At 38.1% G+C, this 25,880-nt stretch overlaps 1 protein-coding gene across 5 annotated transcripts in view; it reads right to left on the bottom strand.

Moving 5' to 3' along the window:
* Positions 1 to 25,880, bottom strand: part of LOC134542563 (uncharacterized) — a 516,727-nt gene that overhangs the window by 115,486 nt on the left and 375,361 nt on the right. The window contains exon 1 of one of the 5 annotated variants that reach the window (XM_063386930.1): positions 8,562 to 8,868. The exons of the other annotated variants lie outside the window; for them this stretch is intronic. The gene's annotated coding sequence lies outside the window, so the exon portion shown is untranslated. Of the gene's footprint in view, positions 1 to 8,561; positions 8,869 to 25,880 lie in introns of those variants that run through there. 5 annotated transcript variants of the gene reach the window in all.

Here is a 25,880-nt window from a genome sequence, read left to right as displayed (position 1 = left end):
TTTATTTTTTTTAAAGAATTTTATCCCCACAAAAAATTACAAACCATCAAAAATTTACAAATCCAAGCCATCAGAGCATTGTCATAGACATGACAACACGATCGGTTTACTTGTAAGCCATGGCCATAGACTACAATAACACGTGAATAAAGGAAAAACTTTGCTCACTTCTGTGAGCGATATGTAGGGGAAGCCATTTTTCGCGAAAAGATCTAAACACTTATTAGACTGCAACAAGGTATACCCGCACCAGCGGTTTCTTCCTTGTGATTGGCGGCCGTCTGCGAGAGAAGTCGTTGCCTTATTTGACCGAGCCACTCAGGACGCGTTTACTTCCGCACTGAATCACTGTAACTGGTTTTCTTACAATCTGTAAGAGAATCTCACCCAATCACGAAACACAGACGATGCTACAGTATTTTAACTTTCATCTAGTCTCGAAATCTTTTCGCGAAATCTACATGCTCCTATAAATAAACTAGAATGAACTAAAAATTAAAAAAAAATTAAATTTAAGGAGTTTGACAAACAGTCGAACGAGGCACCACAACTTTATAACTAAAGGCGTGCGGTGCTCTCTTCTTTCATTTCCTAAAATTAGTAATATAAAATTTAAGACAAATGAATCTAGCACCCCATTAGGCCTACTAATTTTAAGTTCTATATTGTTATTAAGTTTATGTAGTAATTTTCGTAATGACAATATCCTCGAGCCGTTAAATAAATAAAGCAGTGCTCATTAATAAACCAAGTAGGCCTACGGATCATTTAGCTGTATTAAACCTGCTCCCAACCAGCCTCCTACGAAGAAAACAGCCTTATTGTTAGAGCCGGGAAAAATTCGCACATTCATTTCAGGTTTCACGAGTCAGTAGCCAATGAGCAGGGGGCATTTGCCCGAGTGTGTAGGGTATCGTGGAGTCTATCCTGGAGGTAATTGAAAATGCAAAATTTTCTTTCTCTACTTATTGTAGTTATTTAAGTAAGTTTTTTTCTCTGAGAGCTAGTGTGATTTTTCTCTTTGAATAGCAATTTTAATTATTGATATTTTGATTCCATGAATTACTTTTCCGTACACTAATATTATTTGCATTTTATTAATATTTTACTTATAATAATTAATATAATTCACTGTGCAGTTGTTTATATAATTACATTAAATTGTAAAGATACCACATTTACACATAAAGTACACTGTTAGAACTTACACGCAAGCTTGCTTTTGTGTGTTATATTTTTTTAATGCAAAACATTATATATGTATTCGTGCAATTGATGTTAAAATGTGAAATATAAAAAAAAAAAATAATACATATTGACAGGAAGTGACTTTCCTAAAACCTCTCACACCGGGCTACCGTTATTCCTAAGACTTTTTTTTACCCACACAAACCTTTCTTCACTTAGGCCTATAAATAAACATCACTCAGGGAAAAACAATGAGTTGTACAAAGTTACAAACGCACTGTGTTTAGAAATCATCTTTAAAAGACAGCGAGTCGAAGAAAAACGTAGACTTCTATCCGTGTGTTAAAAATACCTGAAGCAATATCCACACGAGTTATATTCATGCTGTCCAGAAAATACCAACCCCCCCAATTCTAGCCTTTCTGAAGAGAAGACATCGGGGGAAAAAAATTCAGATATATATTTCTTTGCATAAATATCTAAACCAGTTAAGACATCAGTTCGGATAAATATGCCCACGAGTGGACTTGACATAGCAATAAATAGATATCTGCACAATTCGCTTTATTATTTGGAGAGACTGGAATGCATACCATTGTACGCTTTATCTGGATTCTCACTGGACCAGTAAACATTGAATAGAAAAAAAAATATCTTCAACCCACAGCAAAAACCAACTTTCACCCCTTATTTCGACGATAGAGCAGGAGGGAGGGCGTGACTTCAACTTCTCCCCGGAGCAGGCCTGCTTCCGGACTGGTTAGGTTGCTAGGGGAAGGGTATGTTTCGCGAAAACAGGTTGATAAGGGACGCCCACGCAAGCGGCTTCGTCGTAATTGGCGGCCGTCTGCAAGAGAAGCCGTCACTTTTATATGGCCGGGCCATTCAAATTACGCGTTTGCTTGCGTACACAACTGCTGCACCAAAAATAAACTCAACCGACTGCGAAAAACACAGACGATGCCTCAGTGTTTGAAACACGCAGATTGTCTCGGGATATTTTTGCGACGAATACATGCCCGCTAGTAATTGAATTACCGTGAGCCATCCCGCTATTCGGCCCTGTCATGAGCAGCTGTAGTCTACGTGGGTTTTTTTACGACTCTCAGTTCACCTTACATGTTCGTTTTTTTTTTTTTTAATTTTCACGTCATTTCTTTTACTTTTACAATTACAACGGTTGATTCCCTAAATAAACATTTTAAAGTTTTTTTTTTTTGGGTTTATTTTTGCGTCAGATATATTCGGCACATTATCTCATTTTTTGTTAAAAGCAAGGAAAAAATACATTAATAGAATTTTAAACTTACTAACTGCAAAGCCGAGTGCCGCAAAACTTACTTACACAGTTCCATTTTCTAAATGTCTTCTCAGTTTTGAAAATAAAGACAGACTACACAAACTTGTAAAAAAAATAAGTTGGTGTTATATTGTCCACTGGATGTTCTACATTTCACCTACAGGCTGGATTGCCATGTATTGAGTCATTTAAGTTTGGTTTTGTCGTTATTGGTTTCTTGTCATTCGGGGTGTGTCAATACTACAAAGGTCTAATTAAACCCCAATTAAAGCGTATTGTTTCTCTCTCCACATAACAGACCGAATTTTATAAGGTCTCTACCCATAACGCTGCATAATTTACTTAACATATGGCTACGTGATATTTATTGTAAATTTAAAGTAAAGGGTTTTAAAAAATGGTTAAATTTGGACCAACAGTGTTTGGGTGCGTTTTGAATGTAATAGTTATTTTATTTAACTTCCATAACTGTGGGGCCTCTCCGGGTCCCGCAGGCACAACCGAATGCTTCGCGAATCCCGAACGTCCAACTGTTGGAGCTATGAAACGCAACCTCCGAGGCGTGGAATGACACAAGAGAGAAAGAGAGAGAATTCTCCGCGCGGTTAGCGGACCTCCAAACAAGAGAAACGCGCTTCCAACGCTAAGGCAGTCACGTCCGGGCAAGAAAATAAAAATTACAACCTCGTTCCACTTCCTCAACACAAAAACGAAACTAAAACAAAACACCGGACGCGCGTTGTCAAAATGCTTGTCGCGGCTCGTAAACCCGCCGTCGAAACTCATGCGAGATGAGGGAGAGAAAAAAAAAACGAGTAAAAGAAAGCGTGAAATCACCATTACTGTGAGAATAAGGTTCGGCCGGGAGGGAACCAAAATTGAAAACAAAACAAAAAAATAGTTATTACGCGCCGGAAGATTTACGACAGGACCTGAGGAAAACTGCAGCTTTCGAAGAGGGAGGGGAGGTCGTAAAAATGAGGTAGCCCGGGTCGCGTAATTACTCAAATATTGTTAGCCGCCTCGAGAGGACGTGAAAGAGCCAGAAAGGGGAGGGGGAGGCCCACTCGGAGGTCAGTGACCCCAGTGTGGCATGGCAGGTGGTTGCCAGACACATTATTAGGTTCACACCGCATGAATTCACTAAAACTCCCCCAGGCAACTGATCCCATTAGGGCGTAGTCCTGGTTAGAAGAAAAGATGGGATCTTTTAAATGCCTGACACTGTTACCAGTGTCCAACATGGGTTCCAATAACCGGGAAATAGATACGCCATTTCCATTCGCGGCATGCTACTGGCGAGCGCACGGCTACGTCGAGAGGTTGAGGACAACAAGAACAGAAAAGAAATAAGGAGTTCTAGGAATTATTCTTGCAATTACAAGATTAATTTTAAAACAGTATTCGGTACGTACGCCATTGCTGGATGACACCTTTATGTAATAGAGAAAACACGAAGAAGGGACAAAGAGAAATGAATACAGAAATCCACAAACGCCAACTGTATTCGTCTGTGCTGTCGTAGTTGTGTAGTCCAGATCATCTGTTTAGTACTTATCATCATTGGGTTCGTCTGTTTGTCACTGTGTTGTCCAATGTTTCTGTCTGTCGGTATTTGCTGTTCTTGCTGCAACTCTCTCGTCGTTGTCAACCATCTGTGTTAGTCTGTGCTGTGATATTGTTCTGACTAATTCCTTCCATGTAATTCTATGTGCGGTCTATAGCCTACATTTAACATTTTACATCGGCTGATTTCGGCTTGTCTTCTGCGTGTTTGTGTAGTCATTTTTCTTTTCCCGTTATTCGGGTTTTCTCTATCGTAACACAGTGTGAACCTGCAATGGGGTAAGTCCAATAATGTTTTGAATATAAAAAGGCGCGCGTGCGTGGGCGAGGTAACTCAAAACTAATTTCGGCAAAAGATCACGCATAAATAAATAAATAGAGGAATGAATTAGGGCTGAACATCTCGTCAACATCGGGGGCTTCAGAGACGATGGCAGGACAACTTAATGTAAGGTTTTGGACATACGCCATTGCTTAGCACATGTATGTCTGTAGAAGAAAACTACAAAAAAGAAAGAAAAAACACAAACTAAGCAAAAAGTTGCTGTTGTCAGGATTTAACACCACACAATACTCCACAACAGGAATATGGTCAACAAACAAAGAAAAACACAGAAAAATGTACTAACAGAACGAAAAAACCCCACAAATGATGACAGCAAAAAAATACCGAACCCAAAAAATTCAGCACAACAGTTGAAACGAGACAAAAACACAGCAAAACGAAAAGACGAACACAAACACAATAGTTTTCCAAAAAAAAAATAGAAACGAAAAAAAAACCACAAATGATGACAGCACAAAAATATTGAACCCAAAAAAATTCAGCACAACAGTCAAAACGAGACAAAAACACGACCAAACGAAAAGACGAAACAAAAACAACAGTTTTTTAAAACAGAAACAAGCGACGTTTCGGGAACTGCTATCTGCTCCCGTCCTCAGGCAAAGACGCACATGGTACGGAAACACAGGTGCGACAAGTGGCAGGACAAGTTAGCAGTGACGGGCTGAATCGGCGGGGAGTATTTAGTTTTATAATGGACTTATGTGGAAACTAGTAGCCAAACTATTTTTTTGTGAATCAAAAAATATATACAACTTTTGCACTAACTAAAATAAATTGCTTTGGCAACTAAATCTCCAAACACTCACTCGCTTGCTCGACAGGACTAATTTTGTCATACTTGGATCACGTTATTTAATGTTTTATTATTATCATCATCTAAGTTTAAACAATTTAAATTTACTATAACTATTTTGATGATACTTAAGACATTTCAAATTAAATAACGTAACCCACAAGAGTAAAAAAATGCTTAATTTGTTTTTAATTAACAACAAATGATTATAAAACATGCAAGTGTTTTAATGTTTTATGATAGCCACCTCATTAAATATGTACGTAGGTAGAACAATGTCTCAAGGAAATATTGAGTCACAAGCTGGTGGACGTGGTGTCTGCGGAAGGCAACGTCGAGCCATTGCAGACTCACCTCACCCAGTTCACCCCAGCCCGTCGTGGTCACAGCTCCGCGCCGATGTCTGGGCAACCCACAATTCAGGCACCGAGATGATCACCTCATCATCCCCAGAAATGCTTGGTCTGCGGACGAAGCCGCACCTCAAGATGTCCAAGCACCCAAACGATGCACGTTAGAAACCCAAACCCTTCCCTAAGACCATCATCTTTTAACCTGCCTGTTTTAACGCATGTCATATTGCAATCCGCACGACTTTGCCTAGAGTTCTCCCTGTATCTATGCATGTTTTACCCGGGCCCAATTTAACTAGATGTAGTCTAGAGTTAGTCACTGCATCAGTCGCTGTCATGGCTAACCATCCCCCGATTAAAACACATGGTGCGTGGTACCCTTCCTGCATGGCTGAAACCCTGTATAATAAAGCATATAGGCTTCGGCCTCAGACGCACTTAGAGTCTTCCTTGACCCAGACCCCTCCCACTATAATACACTAAGAACAAGTTAGGTTAGGGGGAAAGAATCAGTACCTGAAGAACGGGCCATCAGCGCTTGGACTCGCGCGTGGAACGCCCATCGCGTAATGAGCCGATCCCAACCCCCCTCCTCCCCCTGAACGGCGCGGGACCCGGTGAAAGGCCGGTCCCCGACCACCTGGAGGACCCCGGCGGCGAGGAGTCTGGAAGTGGGTCGCGCGTGGAGGCCGCACAAGCGGCGGGAAAAGGACAAACCGGAAACAACGACGGAACCGGAAACCCCTCCTCCTCCGAGCAGCCCACCCGCAATCCAGGCAGATGTCCCGCCCTTCCGGAGGCAACGTTCGTCATTTTGGATCAAATCAACAGAAGTCTGGACGTAAGAATTCCACATCGCGCGGAGTGGCGCACGAGTTCTGTGAGCGCGCTAAGGGCTACAATGGCTCGCTCATCACACTACTTTTCGCCTCTACGTGCTACAAAGCAGGAAAAAAAAAATAAAAGTGACCTTACAAAAATATATTTTTTAAAAACAAGTTTCTCAATTTTTTTTTTTGTAATTACATTAACCGGTGGATATTACATCGCTTGGTAACCACAACCAGAAAGCTACCATAGATACTCGCTGAGTTTGGCTGCTGACAAGCGACAAGCGAAAAAAAAATATGACTGTCTGGCTCGTATTTAACGTTAAGTTCCATTTACCGGTAACGTTCCCGAGTCCATTGACAATGGTATTAGCGCTCACAGGAGTTCTACATTAATAAAAAAATTATTATTTTTCTAATAATAGTGTTACCTTTATTGTGACTATACTAAAAACACGCGTTTACAAAAAAAATTGTATTTACCTTTAGAAAAATTTGTACTTCTTTTTCACGTCACGTCCGAACACGAGCGACCGGACCACGGATAGTCTTGTGCAGAACGATGCCGGATCAAAGAGCGCCGCCCACGTTGAGTCGCGGAGGCTCTGCGCCTCATTGGCTGCCGACCGCGCGTCCAATCGGTTGGCCGCGGCTGTCATGGGGCGACGTCACGGCCATTCGTCTCGCGCCGGAACACTTCGAACGGTTCTGAACGTCGGCAGCAAGTGGGGTTAAGCGTTGCTGCTGGTTGCAGAACTGCTAGCGATCGTCCCGTACGTAGCCCACCTTCTTTACGTCAACTGACTTAAATAACTTACCAGAAGGCATGGCATTAAAACGTTGGACAACCACAAAACTTTACCAATGTAATATTTCACATATTACATACATATAATTGGTATCCAGTATAGTTTATTATACTTGATTAGTTTTGAGCATATGATTAATTATTTTAAAACCTTAATTACCCCCTTTTTAACCACTTTGGGAATTAAATTCGTGAATTAATTTTAGCCTAGTATTTAAGTTAGCCAAAGGCCTTAATGATAATAAAAAATAATCAAAATCAGTGCAGTAGTTTTTGCGTGATGCTCGAACAAAAAAAAATACAGACACACTTCTCTTCCACCTTGGAGGTAAACCCGACCATGTCCATTGTGTACACTTCTCACTCACGCAAAGTCTTACTTTACAGATAAAATTAATTTTTTTTTGCAATAAGTATAGATCAATTCCTGAATTCTGAACCTGAAATCATGGGTTGAGCTTTCGCCTCCATTTTCAAGAAAGTGAGTTATTTTATTTTGTTTGTATGAGTTATTTTGTCGAATTTAATATATTTTTAAGTTCATAAATTATTTTAATCAAGGCAATAGACACACCTAAACACAATTAGTGAAATATCTATACGTATTATACACATAAACAACATATATATATACCCATGTGATACATAATTAGCTAACCCTATCTGTTTTTAAAATTATTTATTAGATACACTCCTGCCTTAGGCATTGATGTTTGAAGTATTAATTTTAAAAATAAGGCCTCCCACTAAGTCTCCAGATTAATGGAGTAACACCTATATTATTCCTCATCACCTATCAGACGCAGGCCTGGTAATTGCAAGGTTTCATACGCGCAGGCGTGGTCCACCATCCCCCCCCCCCCCCCCCCCCCCGGCACCGCACTGCACGCGTGTGCTGAGTTCCAAGACTAGGGTACTGCGGAATTCCAGGTGCTACATGGTACCAGGATGAACAAACACTCGTACACGAACTAGCTCATGTACCCGTGCTTCGGCATGGAACTCCCTCGCACTGCTCACTATGCACGAGTGAGGCGTAATAAGTGAATATGTACCTAAGTTAACTACTAAAACATTTTTTATTTTCGTTTAGACATACTGTTATCAGTCAGCGAATGATTGCCACGCTATTTGAAATTGAAATCCAAGTCCACTTCTGCCCAATGGCGGCTTCAGGATGACTTTTCGGGAGGGGTTATCGCACAAAGAAAGGTCGTAGTTGCAAAAAATGAAAGTGGTCAGATATTGGCCTTGGAATATTATTTACAAATTACAGGTTTCAAATACAGAACCTTAGTAGCTCCATGCAACTTTTGATGAGATAAAAGTTTAACATATGAAATTAAATATTTAAATAAACATAAATATACCTACACTAATCAATAAAATTGGTCTCGGGAGGGGCTATCGCCCCCGCCACCCCCCTTCTGGAGCCGCGCTTGCTTCTTCCTCTCCTAGAACAGCGACGACTAACCATCCCTTCACGACACTTTTCATCGACAGCCAAAATCATTCGCTTGGACATGTTCCGAGACGGGTTCCAGACGGATGTCTCGCCCGGGACTCGAGCCCGGAACAGCCGGCGCGCGGCCCACGTTCGGTCCGGACGGTCCCGAGGCCGTGTCGGGCAGAGCTGAGTTTCTCCCGGCCTCGACGCCCGCCCCCTCGCGGGTTCCGCGAAGCCACGCGGAGCGCGCCCTCCGACCCGCGAGACATGGAGGCGGAGTGGGGCGGCATCTCCCGCGGGGCGCCGCTTCTGGGCCTCCCCCCGACCTTCCTGCACCCGGGCTCCCGACCCCAGCACGGCTGCAGCTACTCTCCACGTCCTCAACTGAGCCTGCCTGCTTGATCCTCCTGTGTTCATCCCTCATTTCAAGAGGAGCACGGGTGTCGGTGAAGCGAGAAAGTTTGCGTTTGCTACGAAGATAAGACCCATCAAACAGGCGATAGCATTGTACTAACAAAGATTTCCGGGAATCACACCCATCACGGTCGTTGAAGTATTGTTTGTGATTCGCCGTAACCTGAAACAAAGATTTCCATTTTACGTAACGTAAATGACTTGCTGTGGAAACTTTAAACGATTCTGTAAATAACTTCCATTCAAGAGAAAAATACTAGTACAAAACCTCAACCCAATGAAAAAATATTATAATAATAAACTAGCCACCCTACATTTTTGCATGATTTACATACCACTAGCCGTGCGGCAAAAGTAAGAAACCCAAAAAGACTTTCAAGTTCTTTGTGGTTAATATGGAATTATTTTGTAATTTACATTCAAAAGTTACTGCCAAAAAATTTAAGTGTGAATTGGAGTACTAAAAAAAACGGTAATTATATTTTTCATGAAGTGACTTAAACACATTAAAAAATCTTTGGCAGCTGGTTCTCAAATTGTTTATGTTTTTTACACAGCACAATTTTTTTTACGTTGAATGTAAAGTCTCTCAAAACAAACTTTCGTCGCTCCTTAAACCTGGCTCCACCCACCATGTATTGTTTCTATACACAAGTACAAATTTTTATGAAGAAATAGTCCGAAAAATAGATCTTAAAAGCAAATTTTGTATGCGTTATTCAGCTTTGAAAACCAAGAAAATGAACTTATATTGGGCGACCACAAGGTAGATTATCAGGTAAAATATTTAAATGTATTTACCTAAACTTGTACTAATAGCAAATAACATGTTTCATAAACTTAGCGACAAAACACTAAATTTAATGCATCTGTCTAAATGTTCCTAGATATAAAATAATGACATGAAATTGCAATAACCAAACAAGGGCAAGGAGGGAGTAAAGCTGAGCATTAAGTGTCAGATTTCGTCTCAGAAGGCGTTAATTATGAGAGAGGCACGAGAATAAAATAAATCTGGTTGAAACATAATAGAACATTGTGTGTCAAAAAGCACGTTAGTTTAATAAACAGAGAACTCAATTTTATTTATTTCAAAGTATATATACGTCGTCATCTTAAGCTGGGACGAATAATTCTTAAACAAATCTTTGCCTGAAGCAGGAATCGAGTCCATGACCACAAAGACATGGAAGTCACGTCAGCTAATTCTTGGGTCATCGAGGCCTAGGTGTCGCGAGTGCTGAAACGGTCTCGTCTTCCACTGAGTGAACAATCATAACAGTTACCACTCACTTATATTTTTTCTTTTAGACTACCGTAAAACGGGGTGAAAAGAATCACACCCTGACTGTCGGGTCTTGCATTTTCATGGCATTTCATTTTATCAAGGACAATTTTTATGGACGTTCAACTGCACATGAACTTAATCTTGTGTTTTGCGGCAAAGTTTGTCGCCATATATAGGTATATAAATCATGTTATCTGCTGATTATAAATAAAATGTCAGGCAAATGTTCTAAATGAATTTTTTCGCGTGATAAATTTTGGCTCGGTAACCAACTGTAAGTTAATTTACTGGGTTTCTACAGCTGAGCTTAACATTCAAGATTGCTTGATAATCATATTTTCAAAATATTTGTTGATAAAATTTGGAATTTGCTTAAAACAAAAAATTTAACATGGTGTCTGAAGATGCTACGAGTAACATAATTAAACTACTCCAAATAGGTCACGCAGTATTCCAAATTTTGCTTCTTTGAAGATTATTATTTTTTTTCTGCGGTACCTGCTCATTGTTAAAAACATATATATAAAAGGCAAACAAACTGTAGTGAAATATTTAAAACATGTTACAAACAGATACTAAATGTAATGTGAGTAAACTTTATTAAATTGTCTTGTTATTTAACACTTCTACCAGGAAGCAATTGGTGTTCAGGAGGGGAACAATTACATGAATTTCATAAAAAAAAATTAAGAAAAAACATATTTTAGGAAGACGTTTAGAGCTACATTATATTATCAGGTTACTATCACATTAGATATCTGAAAGGTGTTCGTAATAATTTGAGAAGTTAGTAGCATACATGCTACTCAGCTTCTCTTTTTAATTTACTCTCAGCTATAACATACAAATCAAGGATAATAAAATCTCGCATCCATGATAACTTTAAAAAAATCTGAAAGTTTTCTAAATGTCGAAATAATCTGAAGATAAGAAAGTTAACTGTCACCGCGAGAGTTACTTGGATTCCGATAAAGTAACGGTTTCATCAAACAAACATGGGTCGAAGCACGTAAGGAAATTCAAATACCCTCACCGGCTCTAGGTTACTCCGACGCTTGCGAGTTACGACTATGGGAGCAGAATTCCCGTTAACCTTGGGGTCTGCTTCGAGGAACTTAGAAGACGTTAGTATGCGCTACAGAGAATGAACTGTTACGTAAATTGTCCCAGAAGTCCGTGGTCACTCCCGACTGCTGTGCTGCGCCCGTCGGCCCGAAGAAAGAAGCAATCAGAACAAAACATGAGCGCCACGAAGATTCCTGACCTTACTGTGTTTCACATTCCGTTAGGTTTTAATGAGCAAAACACTCCACCGTATTGCTTCTCCTCTTCTCATGCCCCTGTTCCCAATTTTTGGGTTAACCTACTTGTCTTAAAGCGAGGTTAATAGCCTTGTAACTGTAAAATCTGAAAACAATTTATTTTACAGATTTCACTGCTTCCGGAAAACAAACAAGCACAGCTAATATAGTTTCCATAAGCGGCAAAGAAACTAATGAAAAAAATATATTTTTTCACATCTTCTGACAAATCTGGAATGCACATTATGAAACTGTTCATACAACGCAATGGAAACTAAAAATATTATTAAAAAAATAGCTTACGTTTTGTCATACACGTACGCTAAAAGATGTATAAAATAGTTTCAGTAATAACAAAAGAAAATAACTTTGCACAAAAAAGACTTAAACAGTTTACTGCAATTGAAGATAACAAGTACATGTTGTGAAAGCCACGTTTAGTAAATGCAAAAAGAAAGAAATTCTAATCATTGCAAGATATTACATTTTAAAACTGGTTTACTAGGACTCACGAAATTATATGACTGACTGTAAATAGTTATATAATTATCATGTTTTTATTAGACATATATTCATATTTAAATGTGTAGAGAATAAAAATAATCTGAAAATATGAATAAATAAACTAAAAATGCCACCATGACGAACTAAATTATCTTTCCAAAAAAAAAAATACTATTTATAGGTCAGAATACAATTAAAAACTTTACTACTGAAAATTCAGTAATGTTAGTACATTTATCAAATTGTAAATAAACACACACTGTCAGAAAACATCCAAAACATAAACATTTAACAACGCTAGCTACGTTTCTCTACTAAACCTAGGGTAAATCTGTTTGAAAATGGTTGCTGGTACGGTTTAAATGACTGGGATTATCTGCCAATTAAAAATTACAACATTCGAGTTCCCAAACAGGAATACTTCGTATTACTTAAATAAACTATACATGAATAACGAAAGAATTTGTAATCTAGACTTATAAAAGAAATAACAAAGGTAAAATGGTTGTACATTGCATGAGTTTATGAAAAAAAAAAACTACTATAAACATAAATATTTCATGTTTAAGAGAAAAAACATGTAATTAAAAAAAGTTTGTTTGTATTCGGGAATCATTTGAATTTTGATTGAACCTTTTTGTTAGTAAGTATTTTGCTAACGTAAACACTAGCTTTTATAATTACAAAATTCCACCCCTAAGAGGGCGAACAGAGTTAAAAATTTTTGTAAAAAAAATCCCACCAACGAAGTTAATCATGTTTCCCCTATAAAGAATGGAATAGAAGAAAAGAGTGTTTTATGAAAATAAATTAATATGTTTAGAACCTACCAGTGCTTAAATAACGGTACTTATATAATGCAATAATATAAACATATGTTTTTTCCCCTATCTCTAACGCAAAACAAGCGGGAGGCAAGGCAATGTGTACGAATAACGTAGCCTACATTGTACAACGTAATTTTTTTTTAAATCCGTTAAAGAAAAAACTTAACATGTCGATGGTTAATTAAAACATGGAGATGACACCCAACGATCGGCTTTAAGTGTTAGAGGTAAAATGCAGTAACACAGTCAAATTTCCCCTGCCTATATGCATAGGTAATCTAACAAGAGCAGCGCTGCCCTACAATTTTTATGATTTTAATTAATAAAGAAAAAACTTACTATAAAAAAAATAATGAAATCCTTTAAACATTTACTTAAAACACTTTTACACATTAAAATTGTCTTTGAAGATGAATTAATTAATAGGCTACATATGTTTAGGGGCGTCAAACGTTTGAGGAAAAAAAATATTTTTAGTATGAAATACCCATCAAAATATACAGAGTAACATAGTTAAATAAATTATAAAAAAAAGTGGTAAACGTTTTAAAATATAAGTATACAGTGCCCCAACGTTCATATGGGTTTGTTAATTTTATTCTTTTTAATTTGAACTAAAATTGTTTTGAGCGTGGAAAATTTAAAAAATCTATTTGTTAAGTATTTAGTTATTCCATAGACGTGAAAATTATTATTTTAAACCCACAGCAATGCTCATGGTTTTTTTTCATAAATTTTTAAATCCTAAGTTAATTATTATTTATTTATTTACAGCCACGATAATTTCGCAAGTTCACAGCCACTACAGTACGCCGTTTTAGATGCTCATTGGTCATTAACAAGGACACACGTGAGTGTGTAAGTAACCACATGTTATTCTTGTACAACGACTGGCACAGGGTCGTCTAGGGCGTGCGAAATACACGAAATAATCGTGGCGTGTATATAATAAACCGGCTGGCGGGTGAACAGGTAGCAGGCGCGCAGGAGGTCGAGAGAGGTAGTTGAAAAGCGGTTACTTGGCGAAGCTGTGCTGGTCCATGCGCGCCGAGATGTTCTGCAGCCCCATGGCGAGCGAGTCGCCCCGTCCCCGGAGAGACGAGACAGACAGAGAGACAGACAGACAGAGAGAGAGGTGGTCCGCCGCCCCGGACGAACGCTGAGAGGTCACTGAACTGCGGCGCGGCACAATGGGAAACCTCCCCCCCCCCCCCTACCTAAAGCCGCACACGCGCGCGCACGCACCCACACACACACACACACACGCACGCAACTCTCGCGAGAGCTGCAAGCACCTGGACGTTGCGCCGCGCGAGCCGGGACTGAGCGCCCTCCAAGGTGGGGGGGGGGACCCACCACCCCTCCCCCCGGTGCTGTGGTCCTGCCCCCCCTCCTCCACCCATCCCCCCTCCCCCCTCACGTGGTCCAAGCGCGGCTGCGAGCACACCCCCAGGCCCAGGGTCAGTCCCTGCGCTCGGAACAATGCACCTGCCCTGTGCTTTGTATTCGATAGAAAGTAATTATTTTACAATAAAAATCAATTTTTTTGCGTTTTTAAAAATATTAAATGCTTATAAAGATATTTCATTTTAGAGTATCTCAATTATTGCTTTTTAGAGCGGTCATATATTCGAAAAGGTGGTCACACTGTTACTCTTGATAATTTTTCTGTGGCAGATGTTTATAGTCTTAACGCACGGGTATTCTTCCATGGTTGATAACTTTAAAATGTTAATTGAATTCGTTCCTAAAATCAAAGATTGGCCAGAAAATATGTGAGGTACGTGTTATAAGCAAAAAAACGTCACTGGAACTAGAAACTTTCGAGAAAATAACTAGCCTACGTAAGAAATAAAATCAACGGAAATGACTCCCTGCATGACCGAAAATACTATAAATATTTAAAGCACGTAGATTAAAAAATTATTTTGAAAAAAGGAAGGCATTAAACTATATTAGTTGTTGACATTATGCGGGATATAGGCAACCCCACAAGATACTATCCTATAAGGAACTCTCGCCAACACAGGAGTTACATCTCTGTCTCTCCTTACTCTCTCTGTGCCCTTGCCGGAGGAAACATTTGTGCGTTTTACAAGGTACCAGCAACTCTTTGGAAACCGGTAGCCACTATACAGTTTTTTTATTCTACAAAGTGTAATATTGCAAACTACCTGCGGTACCCCGCATCGCACAGGTGTATGTGTATATATTAACAGAGAAAGTTATCTTTTCAATAATGGTTTTAATATAATGATATCAAAATTAACGCCCAGTTAGAACTTTTTTTCATATCTCTCCCTTAAAATTTACATAGGAAACACTATATTGATATCATGGCAAAGATTATAGAAACGCTGAATTAAAATCCAATAGTTATGTTTACTTGCAAGATGTGTATGTAAGATATAGGCCTACAAGGATATATAACAGCATATTTCGAACCACGTGCCGGCGTGACATGTTACTTTATTGAATCCCTAACGGTTTAATCAGCGTAAAAAATAAGTCAGTTTAATCCTTTTCCTCTGGTTTTAGTTAGGATTATTGCCATATTTTTCATAAACATGATTGTTTTATGATGTATAACATAGTCTATGTCCAACTGAAATAATTAATCTGTTTATCAGTGAATTAATTTCATAAATAGGCCAAGTAGATTCCGAATTTACTTCTTACAAAAAAAAACCACACTGTCTCTTTATAATAAGTGGCATTAATTTTGTTATCACTTAACTTTGGGACATACACAAAACACTTGAATTAACGTCATGTTGTTAAGAGCATAGGAAAGGTCGCATTTAAAAACAGTAACACAATCTGAACGACTTGACAGAATTCGATGGTATTGGTTTTATCGACTAGATATTTTCAGTACGGAGAACTGATTGTACAGATATAGTCATATACAGTATATAGTTTTTATAAAGATTGCAAACAGTTTTTCATGAAATAAGAGCTCGAAACCAAAAATTAAACAAATTTTGGAAAAAAAAAAAACTGCCTTTAAAATTAATTAAATCACATAATAGTAACTTCTATAATGATCTAAATCTTGGAAAGAAATACACTTCAAAGATTTTATGTTATAATTGCATGATTAAATTGTATTGTATTCCATTTAACATCGTGTTTCGCAAATGAACGCTTTTGCGCGATGTCCCCTCGCGAGCCGCCCCTGCGATTAGCGGTCCCCTTGGTATCTGTCGTGTCCCCGACCGCCGCGGACGGCGCCTCTAGTGGCGGGTCGCGGAACTACAAGGGTCGAGGCAGCGCGGGAAGCCTTCATTTCACAGACGAGAGAGCCACACCCGAAGTTCATGCTCGCTTTTTTTTTCCTTACCACAACAGGTGTATTTATTTGGGGAGAAAAATCGCGGGCATTTATTCTCCAAATGCGCAGGTTTAACTTATAATATGTATTCTTAAAATTAGCAAGAAGTAATTTAAAGAATTATTCAGTAAATGAAGATAAAACGGTATCTGGTTTTTTTGAGTCAAAAGAAGCATATGATAGGTAAGCTACATTATAAATACTTTAAAACATTGTGGATGGTTGGTTATAATAGGTAAGTATAGCTACATTAAAAATACTGTAAAATCATTTTATGGTTGCTTAGCAAATAACTTTTTAATATGTAGCTATCCAGCGCTAGGAAACCGTTTACATTATTTCACAGTATCTTTAATGTAGCTATCCTAACCAAATCAACCGTTTTTAAGAATTGATAATGTAGCCAACTTAACATAATTGACCATTAGTATAGAGCCTATGTAATTTTTTATAAACATGTTAGATTCAAAACGATTCAGTATTATAAAAATCAATCAGAAATAGCATAATTCCTTACCTGAAAATTACAAGTTGCGTAAAATTTCAAGGGGCCATATTTATTTACAATGAACAAAAAAAAAACCGAAGATGCACGATCGGGCGTTTGGCTCTCTCGTCTGTGAAAAGAAGGCTTCGCAGGCAGCGCAGTCCACGGCGCGGCCTGTGAGGGTGTCCGCTGCGGCAGCCAGACACAAGGTCACGCCCGGCGAGCGAGCAGACGGCAACTGCCCGCGCACACACGCGGTGCGCAGAGCTTCAGGAACAACTACTCCAGACATCCGAGTGGGGTCTGCTCACGGAGAGCACATTAGAGTTCTCTGAGGGCCGGAAACTACATCTGATTTCGGATTCAGTTTTCAAACTGTATTTTTAGAAGAGTTAAAACGCGCATTTTCAAGGTAATTTTAGGCGTAAAACAACCGGTAAAGATTCTCGAAAGCACTTAAGGGACTTGCATTGTACCTTATAATGTTACGGTCACCGCTCAAATTTCACAGTTGTCCTGTGATGACGAGAAGACTGCGCGTCAGTTCAGAGTATTGCGCTTAGAGTCTACACCGCGTTATAAATACCAGCGAGCGTCGCGCTTATCATCCTGCCTCACTCACTCACACACACACACACACACACACACACACCTGACGAGGGGGGCCCCTTTAACGGCCGGTGTGAGCAACGGCAGCAGGAGTGGGGCACTCGATGGAGAACAGGGTGAGAGGGGAACAACCACCACCTCACTCCTTACCCTCGGGCATATTTGTAAACCGAATCTACAGCGCTGCATTTTTAGTTGCTCTTGGAAACGACAAAGAGTTTTCATTTTAAAAATCCAATTAAATCCAATTGTCAATGTAAAAAATATTTTAAAGGCACTCCAAATAGTGTTGTTGTGTTTTTCGGTATGTTATGTATTTTATTTTAAATTACTGAATATTTTGTTTTATCGTTCGGGTGAATTACTTACGCATTGGGTGGCCATGCGCCCATTTTTTTTGCATAAAAATCTTTAAGTAAAAAAATTACTACATACTGAAAATTTTGACCAAACCTAGCAAGAACTAGCAAAGATATATTTTAGAGCCGTTTGACTCAGACTAAAACTTCGAACAATCAAAAAAATCTAATACCTACACTAGATAAAATTTGTAATTTATGTTACCGTGCATTATATTTTAATATTGTATGATATTGACGATGACAATGATAACAAAAGTTAATACCGACTTTTATATTTATAAGATAAGTTTTGTTAGTAAACAACTCAACAGGAATTATTAGTATAAATGTGGCCACTCACCAATCACTTAGGCCTAAGATTCAGTTGAGGGTGCAGAAGCAAGAAGTGGTACTAACCTGAAAAAAAAATATATTTAGGTCAGTAATGGGAAAAAGTAAGCAAGGTTGATAAATCTCAAAATCAAAATATAAACACTTTAGATTAAAAGAACAATCATTAACACCTGTTAAATTAAATGGTCTTCTAGCAGACCAAAATTAATAATTTTTTCAACACCAACACTTATGACCACGTGAATGAGTCAAGCAGTTGGTTCAACGTGTAGTGTAAACGAAATCATAAAATTTATTTGAAGACAACTTAAAATATGCACGCGGTTCATACAACTTCCTTTTTTTTTAAATAATATATTCGGATGTTCCATTATGCAAACTTTGAAATTTGCGTTCTGTAGCAAGTTTAGTCACCAGATATATTGCTACTAGTTACCTACTTTTTTAAACAAATGTTTAGGCAAAATTCGTGCTGGAAATTATTTCCATAATAATTAAGTTTTTGTCACACACTAAAGGATCATTTTCTGATTGTCCACAGATGGATGACATGTGCAAAATTGCTTCAATAATCGCGTTCTCAAAATGTTTCTTTAAAAAAATCTACAATTACAAAAAAAATTTCAACATGGCTGGTCCAGCCGAATATTTAACGATCGCGCAGCTGGCCATCAAAAATTTTTCCGGCAGGATCTTTCCGCGTTTTTTTACAATCTTAGTTACGACTGTTTTCCGCTCGCATAACCTCCCTCAGTGCCGTGAAAATATTCGCTCTTCCAACATCGGCAAGCTCTTTTGTTATTATTATTACTGTTATTACTGTGGTCGGTCTCGAGGATGGGTGGAACGGTTGTTTTTAGGCGCGAAAAGACTTTGGACAGGCGTGGCCACAGTCTTTTCCCCCCATAAATCTTTTTTGAATTGTACGCGGGAGTTTCTCTCCCTCCCTTTTATTCCTTCGCCTGTGACGTCACGTGCCATGTTTAATGGTAGTTGAACCTTTCCTTCGCGGAGGAAAGGCGTTTTCTCGTGGAACTGGGTTGGGAGGCCATTTCCACCCTCGCTCCCTTCCCCCCACAACTCCCCGTACCCTCTTCGTCCAACGGGCGGGGAACATAAACATTTAGGCCCTCCGCTGCGGTCTATCGTGGTTCTCGCTTGTCCGCCACGCTGGAGACGTAAGTCCACTCTGGATAGCATGTCTCACGCCGCGAAGACCACTTTTGAACTGTACTGCGGCCGCTAGTACACTAGAAACGTGTTCTGAAAAAATCTTTTTGACGTGGCAACGTCTAATAAATCGATGAACGCCGGCTGCACGCACGAAAAAGTGTACCGTTACGCTGTGTCCCGTTACGCTCATTTTACGCTTGCGCCTCATCTATCTCTCTTCCACTCAATTGGAACAACCATCTATTTGAATTTTTCGAGGCACATTAAACTTGAAACACTCCCATTTGTTTCCTACTTTTCCTATCATCGTCCTATCCTTAACAGAATAACACAGATTGGAAGAAGTTAAATATCAAACATGTATAAAAGTTATAGTTAAAATAATCTCTTCGTTAAAGTAATAAACATATTTGAATTGATGAGTGCAAATAAAAGTGAATTTATCAACTAAAATGTATAAAAATGATTCAATTTTATTGATAAAAGTACGCAATCATTTCATCAATGTTTTGTTATGACGTTTTCACGTTAAACTATCGTCCGTAAACCGACTTTACAGACAACCAATTTTTTTTCAGAAACTTATGTTAGCCTTTCTACAAAAACTTATAATATAAAAGAAATGTCATGGTCACGAAATAGCCCATCACTATAAGTGTAAGTAGTTTTCGCGAAAATACTTCGAAGACTAGCTGTGTGTTGAAACTTTTTTACATAGTTGGAGTTTCATGATAGGTCGATTTTATTTCACAGACATGGCTTCCTTCGGCTCGTGATTAACAGCCATTCAGTGCGCAACCAAAACGCGTCCTGAACGGCCAGGCCAAAACAGTCAAAATGAGCAAAAATGTGATCGAGTCTTTCAGTGCTCGCCAGTAATGTATAACATATAATCTCGGTAACGAGCACATTCATGTGTTCTCGTGTTGCAAATAAATTTATAATACGAAAATCGGGCCTCGGACATGACATTTAACGTAGTTATTCTTTAAAATAATGCCATGCGTGATAAATGTATGACAATTTTGTTTTTAAATACGTTACTCGAAGTTTTCACACTTGCCACTAGAATTCACTGCCGGAGCTGCTACGTCGGCTATAAAATCATTACATTTCAGAGCGAAAGATTAAACTATACCTATAACGAAACGGCTCCGGTAAAATAAAAAAAAGTCTTTTTAAAATACTAAACCGCGGCTTCGGACCTGATTTTCGACATAGAATTTTATGGAAATGCTGCACATCTTGTTAAATTTAACTAAGCAGTATATACTATAAAGTTTCCCTTTGGCTTTGTGAACTTTGGTTCTCACCATCCGCCACAGATGGCAGCACCGTGTTTACTCATTTCCGTTCCACGCGACTTCCGTTCCAGTCACGAAATTACTCCCACCAAATGCCGTATACCAAGAGCTAACATGTTACACATCAATAATAAAACGCCTTCACTAGAGCATCTGAAAATTAAAATAAATCTCAGTACCTGGAATGTACATCCCGAATGTTAGTGAACATTTGAAACTTCCTGGTTTCTAGCCAAATATAATCAGGGCAGCAACAACATAAACATTTTCCTGGTGATGAATTATTCTCGTGTTGATAGGAGAAAGAGTTTGAAAAATAACAGGAACGATGCAAAATAGAAAAAAAAAGGAGATGAATATGTATGCATATATGAAAAAAGGAAGTGGGTGGGGATAGCGTGGAATAATAGCGGGTTAACGACCTTTTTTTATCTTTGTTTATTCCGTTGTTTTCGACCCCGATTTTTTTGCTCATTGTGACGTGTAGAACATTTTAATTCCAGCAATTAAGGATTTTGTATCCACTAACTTGGTTAATTACCGCAGCAACCTGAAAAGTTTCGGAATTTTGTGAAATGATCGTGATCATGCAAAAATGGCACTATAGTCTCTGTTATGTAGTTTGCCTCAAATTTTGACCGTTCTCAAAAGTAATACTAATGGTCTACGTCATGTAGGTAAGAGGTAAGAGATTTTGTGTGTACAATCTTTGCCATGTTAATACTTGAAGACAAAATGAAAATATCCCCCAACCTCCCTTTCCTATTTGCATAGTAAAATATGTTTTGGTTATAATGAAATTTAACGCTAACATCTTGCAGATGTTTGTTAACAATATTCACTACATGATGGCATCTTTACGACTCTTACTAGCGAGTTATTTTCATGCTATTAAACAAATTTATAGCAATTTAGTATTTATACAGCTGTGATTTGTTTTGCTATCCATTTGTTAACCAGTTGACTTCAACTTTATTACAGATACCCTCTCTATAGACTGATACCTTCATAGCCTCTGTATCCTTCTGCCACTGTTAATCTGTGAATAGTATTAGTAAACAACTTCATGTGATTTTCAATGTTCGCAAACAAGTGGTACTTTGCAAGTTACTGTTGGAAAATGGGTACCTCTAATGCTACTTTTAAGAACTGTAAAAACTGAGACTAAATAGGGGAGACCGGGGCAAGTTGACGATGTTAAGCTTTGAAATGGCCTTTAACAGATAAATAAGCATATATAATATCTAATTTGGTACCAATACGAAGTACATACTAATTTCTACCTAAATATGTAAAAAGGTTGTATTACTTTGCGTAGTTCCGAAGTTATTGACAAGAAACCAATTAGTTAGCACATTCGTCATCTTGCCCCAGGAGTGGGGTAAGTTGACGAACCTATTGGGGTAAGATGACGAAACCAAAATATATATATTTTTGGACAAAGTAAACAATAGTTTTATAGATATCCTACACTAAACAACGTGCAGGATGTAAAGAAGATATATTGTAACATATTTGAACGACTTTGATATAAATCCTTGACTTCATAATTGGAAAAGTTTTCGTGCCACCACTCAGAACATGTGGAACACTGAATCCAGTCTTCATTTGGAGGTTCCACGTAAACTTCTTCACATGCAGGGCAAGAAACGCTATTTAGGCTTTATGGTTTTGCTACAGAATGATCAGAGCTTTGTTTTTCAGTTTTCTTAGTTTTTCTTTCATTTTTCTTCTCTTCATTCTGCTTCTTCTATCTATCTCTTCGTCACTCCAACGCCTCCTTTCCGTTTTCCGCTTATAATATGCCTCGGCATCTACAAAAAAATCAAACAAAATTGTTACGACTATTAACACAGGAACTATTTATACTATTTTATAATTTCATTATTATTTTTATTTTACTTAAATGTTCGTCATATCTGTACATCATTGGTTTAAATAACACATATAATACAAAATAATGCTCACACTGTCATTACCTATGGCAAGTTGACGATTGCAGGGGCAAGATGACGAATTCGTCATCTTGCCCCCGTCAACTTGCCCCAGCAGCCGTATTTTTGCTTTACCAAAATCACGAACAACATTAACAAATTTTCTTCAACAATCTATACACTAAAATACTCCCAAAAGTCACCATTTCATTTTACATATATAAACATTTAAAACAAATGGACTCTTTTCTCGTAATAGCTTAACATACGTACCTTCAATATTACAACAATGGCTCACGAAACAGACTGCCTCTCAAAACTGCCACATTCAAACTGACTGGAGAATTCCGCTGCACCTGCCTAGTAGGTGCAGATGGTGACACACAAGGTCACAGGTGCGCCAACCGTCTATCTGTGTTTCTGGATTAGTTACATACGATTCGTCATCTTACCCCGTTCGCCAACTTACCCCGGTCTCCCCTACATGATACAGACTATACCTAACAGTATGTAGTACCGGTGCATTATTAGTGTTTCTGCAGTTCTTGGAGAGCGTACGGTAATGATAGCTCACAGTATTTATTAATAAAACAATTGCTTTAAAAAAAGATACATGAACCTATCTAAGGATCAAATAAAACCGCAGTATGTTGTCGCTATTATATCCATTGGTTTTTACAGGTTTCTAGTTCAACAGAAAAAAATAAAAATCATTTTTTCACATATGTTATATTCCTTTGATTTAAACCAGAACAAACTTGTAAAACATTTCGAAGAATGTTTTGAAGGAGGAAAATCATTAAAAAAAGATATTGAAATTTTTACACAGCCATTTATAATCGTTAAATTTAAACACGATCCATTCTACAAAAATGAATGACTTTTAACGACTGAGTGATGGTCGAATTGATAAACTTCACGCCACTTACAAACGCCATACATATTTAGGATTAAATTTGCTAACTTTAAGAGAGTATCCTTAATTGTCTTAATAACTTAATATACTGTATTTCCGTACGAACGAAAGTTTTATCAGGTATTCAAGATATTAATCGTTCATTATTTAACAACAAAATATTAATTTCACCCGTTAGGTGATCAAAATATTCTTGAGTACTGTACCTCTTTGGAAACTATTTTCAACGTTTCAAAAAAATTATAACTAGAATATTACCCAGCATTAAGCATTTGTACTGTATTACCATCGAACAGACCACTTGCAATAATTAACAATACAAACTACTTTGAAATTGTATGTTTTAGTATAAAAATTAATGAGTGTTTGTCTTATATTTTTTCGTATTCTATGCGTTTGCGCATCTTTTATTCGATTGAGTTGAAACTTTGCATGCTTGACCTTTGAAACACGAGGAAGGTCACTGTCTACGTGAGATTTCGATAAACCATCACCATACCAATTAAAACATAACTTCAACAGTACTTGATAATTTTTATTCACTTTGCATTCAAAATAAGTAAAATTACTGTCTCTAATTGATCTCTACAAAAGAGGCAGGTCACTGTCTACATTAAATAAAAAAAACACCACCTTCCAATTTTCTCATCCCCTAAAACAGAATTGTTGTATTTTTTGATTAAATCTAGCACACTTTGCGTTTAAATTAAGAGGGAAATTACTGTCTTGAACTGATTTGGTAGGCAATTCTTGATGAAAATGTGCACGTATGACATTCAAAACATAATTTAGGAAATGCTTAAGGTCACTGCTTACATGAGATTTTGGAAAACCACCCCATTCCCTTTTTAATCCCTTAAAGAAAAATGTTGGTACATTTAAATAAAATTAAGGAAAATTTAGTTTCAAAACAAGAGTTAATTTACTGGCATAATTGATTTTAAAAAAGCCACCCACAACTTCCTGTCCACACGAGGTTTCATAAAACACCCTGTACTCTTTTCCCATCCCTTAAAACATGATATTGGCATTTCTTTATGAAAATTTGCACACTTGGCGTTAGAATTAAGAGGTAGATCATGTCATTAAAACTAATAGGAAGATAACAGTCTAAGTCGGATTTTAAAAAAATGCTCCCATCCACCTGTTTGCATGAGATTTCGAAAAACTACCTATAATTCCTCTTACTACTCCTAAAACAGTATTATGGTACTTGTTGATGAAATTTTGTAAACTCGACGTTCCATTTGTTATTTGGTGGTAAGTTTTGTCACCAGGTATTAACCAAATGTTATTTGCCAGTTGTAAAATGGCGCATTAAGTTTACGAAAACTTTTGCGACTTTTTACACCCATTAGATTACACCAAGGAAATATCCGTTGTGAAAAATAGTAATGACAAGAACATGAAGTAAGGAAAAACATTCAGTACGCGCCAGAGATGTGTAACATCAAACCTAGGTGATGAGCAAATTCATGAGTTCTCATCTTGCAGATACACTTATAATACGAAACTCAGCCACGAAATTTAACGTTTTTTTTAAATAATGCCGAGCGTGATAAATAAACGCAAAGAGTGTTTTCAACTAAATTTATGGACGCGAGTGACACGTAGTTCTGCACACGCCGCTAGAATTCTCTGCCGGAGCAGCTACGACGACTACAGAATCATTGTATTTGCAGACCGAAATTCTAAACTTCATTATAATACGGCTCCGATAAAAGCTAAAAAGACTTGAACAAACATTAAAATCCGGCTTTGGACCTGATAGTCTCCAACTAGCTTGGCTTTCAAGGTTCTGTCACGTCGCACGCCACAGTGCTAGCGTTCACCAACGTCTCGTTCCACGCTGCAGTGGGGAATCTTCAGGGTTGAGAATCAACCTTGAATCGACCTCGAAGGTGCAATGCAGAGCGAAACGTTGGAGTACACACACTACCGCAGTGACACGGAAAAACATCGAAAATGAAGGTATTGACCATGACAATCTACAATACATTTTTTTAGTTTTTTTAGTGTGATTACTGCTGTAGAAATAATGAAGCGTGGGAAATAGCCCTGTGTAGAGACCGGAAAAATTCGCGAATTCATTTCGCGATAGGCTAAAATATAAATAGTTATACCTCAGTGCTGCCTCTGCTATTGGCTCACAACTCATATGGAGGACTTTGGGCCAATGAGAAACACCCAACCAAATCTTTATACGAATCACAGGCTGCTACGTTGGGACGTCTCACAAGACAGCAGCCTATGGGTGAGTGACGTTTGACAGAGCGTACGTAGAACTTTGGAGTTCATCCTGGAGGTCATTGAACCTATCCCTGTGCAATATGGTTATTTCATTTTCTTGTCGCCATTATTTAAGGTTATTCCTGTAAATTTAAAACGACAGCTCTATATCATTTTGTTTGGTAGCAAATTTTGTGAACATGGACGATATTTGCAAGCTGTAAGACGTCA

This window comes from Bacillus rossius, assembly GCF_032445375.1.
Source record: "Bacillus rossius redtenbacheri isolate Brsri chromosome 9 unlocalized genomic scaffold, Brsri_v3 Brsri_v3_scf9_1, whole genome shotgun sequence".
Lineage (NCBI taxonomy): Eukaryota > Metazoa > Arthropoda > Insecta > Phasmatodea > Bacillidae > Bacillus > Bacillus rossius.
Note: the sequence above shows the minus strand (reverse complement) of the source record. Positions and strands in the feature narration are given on the sequence as shown.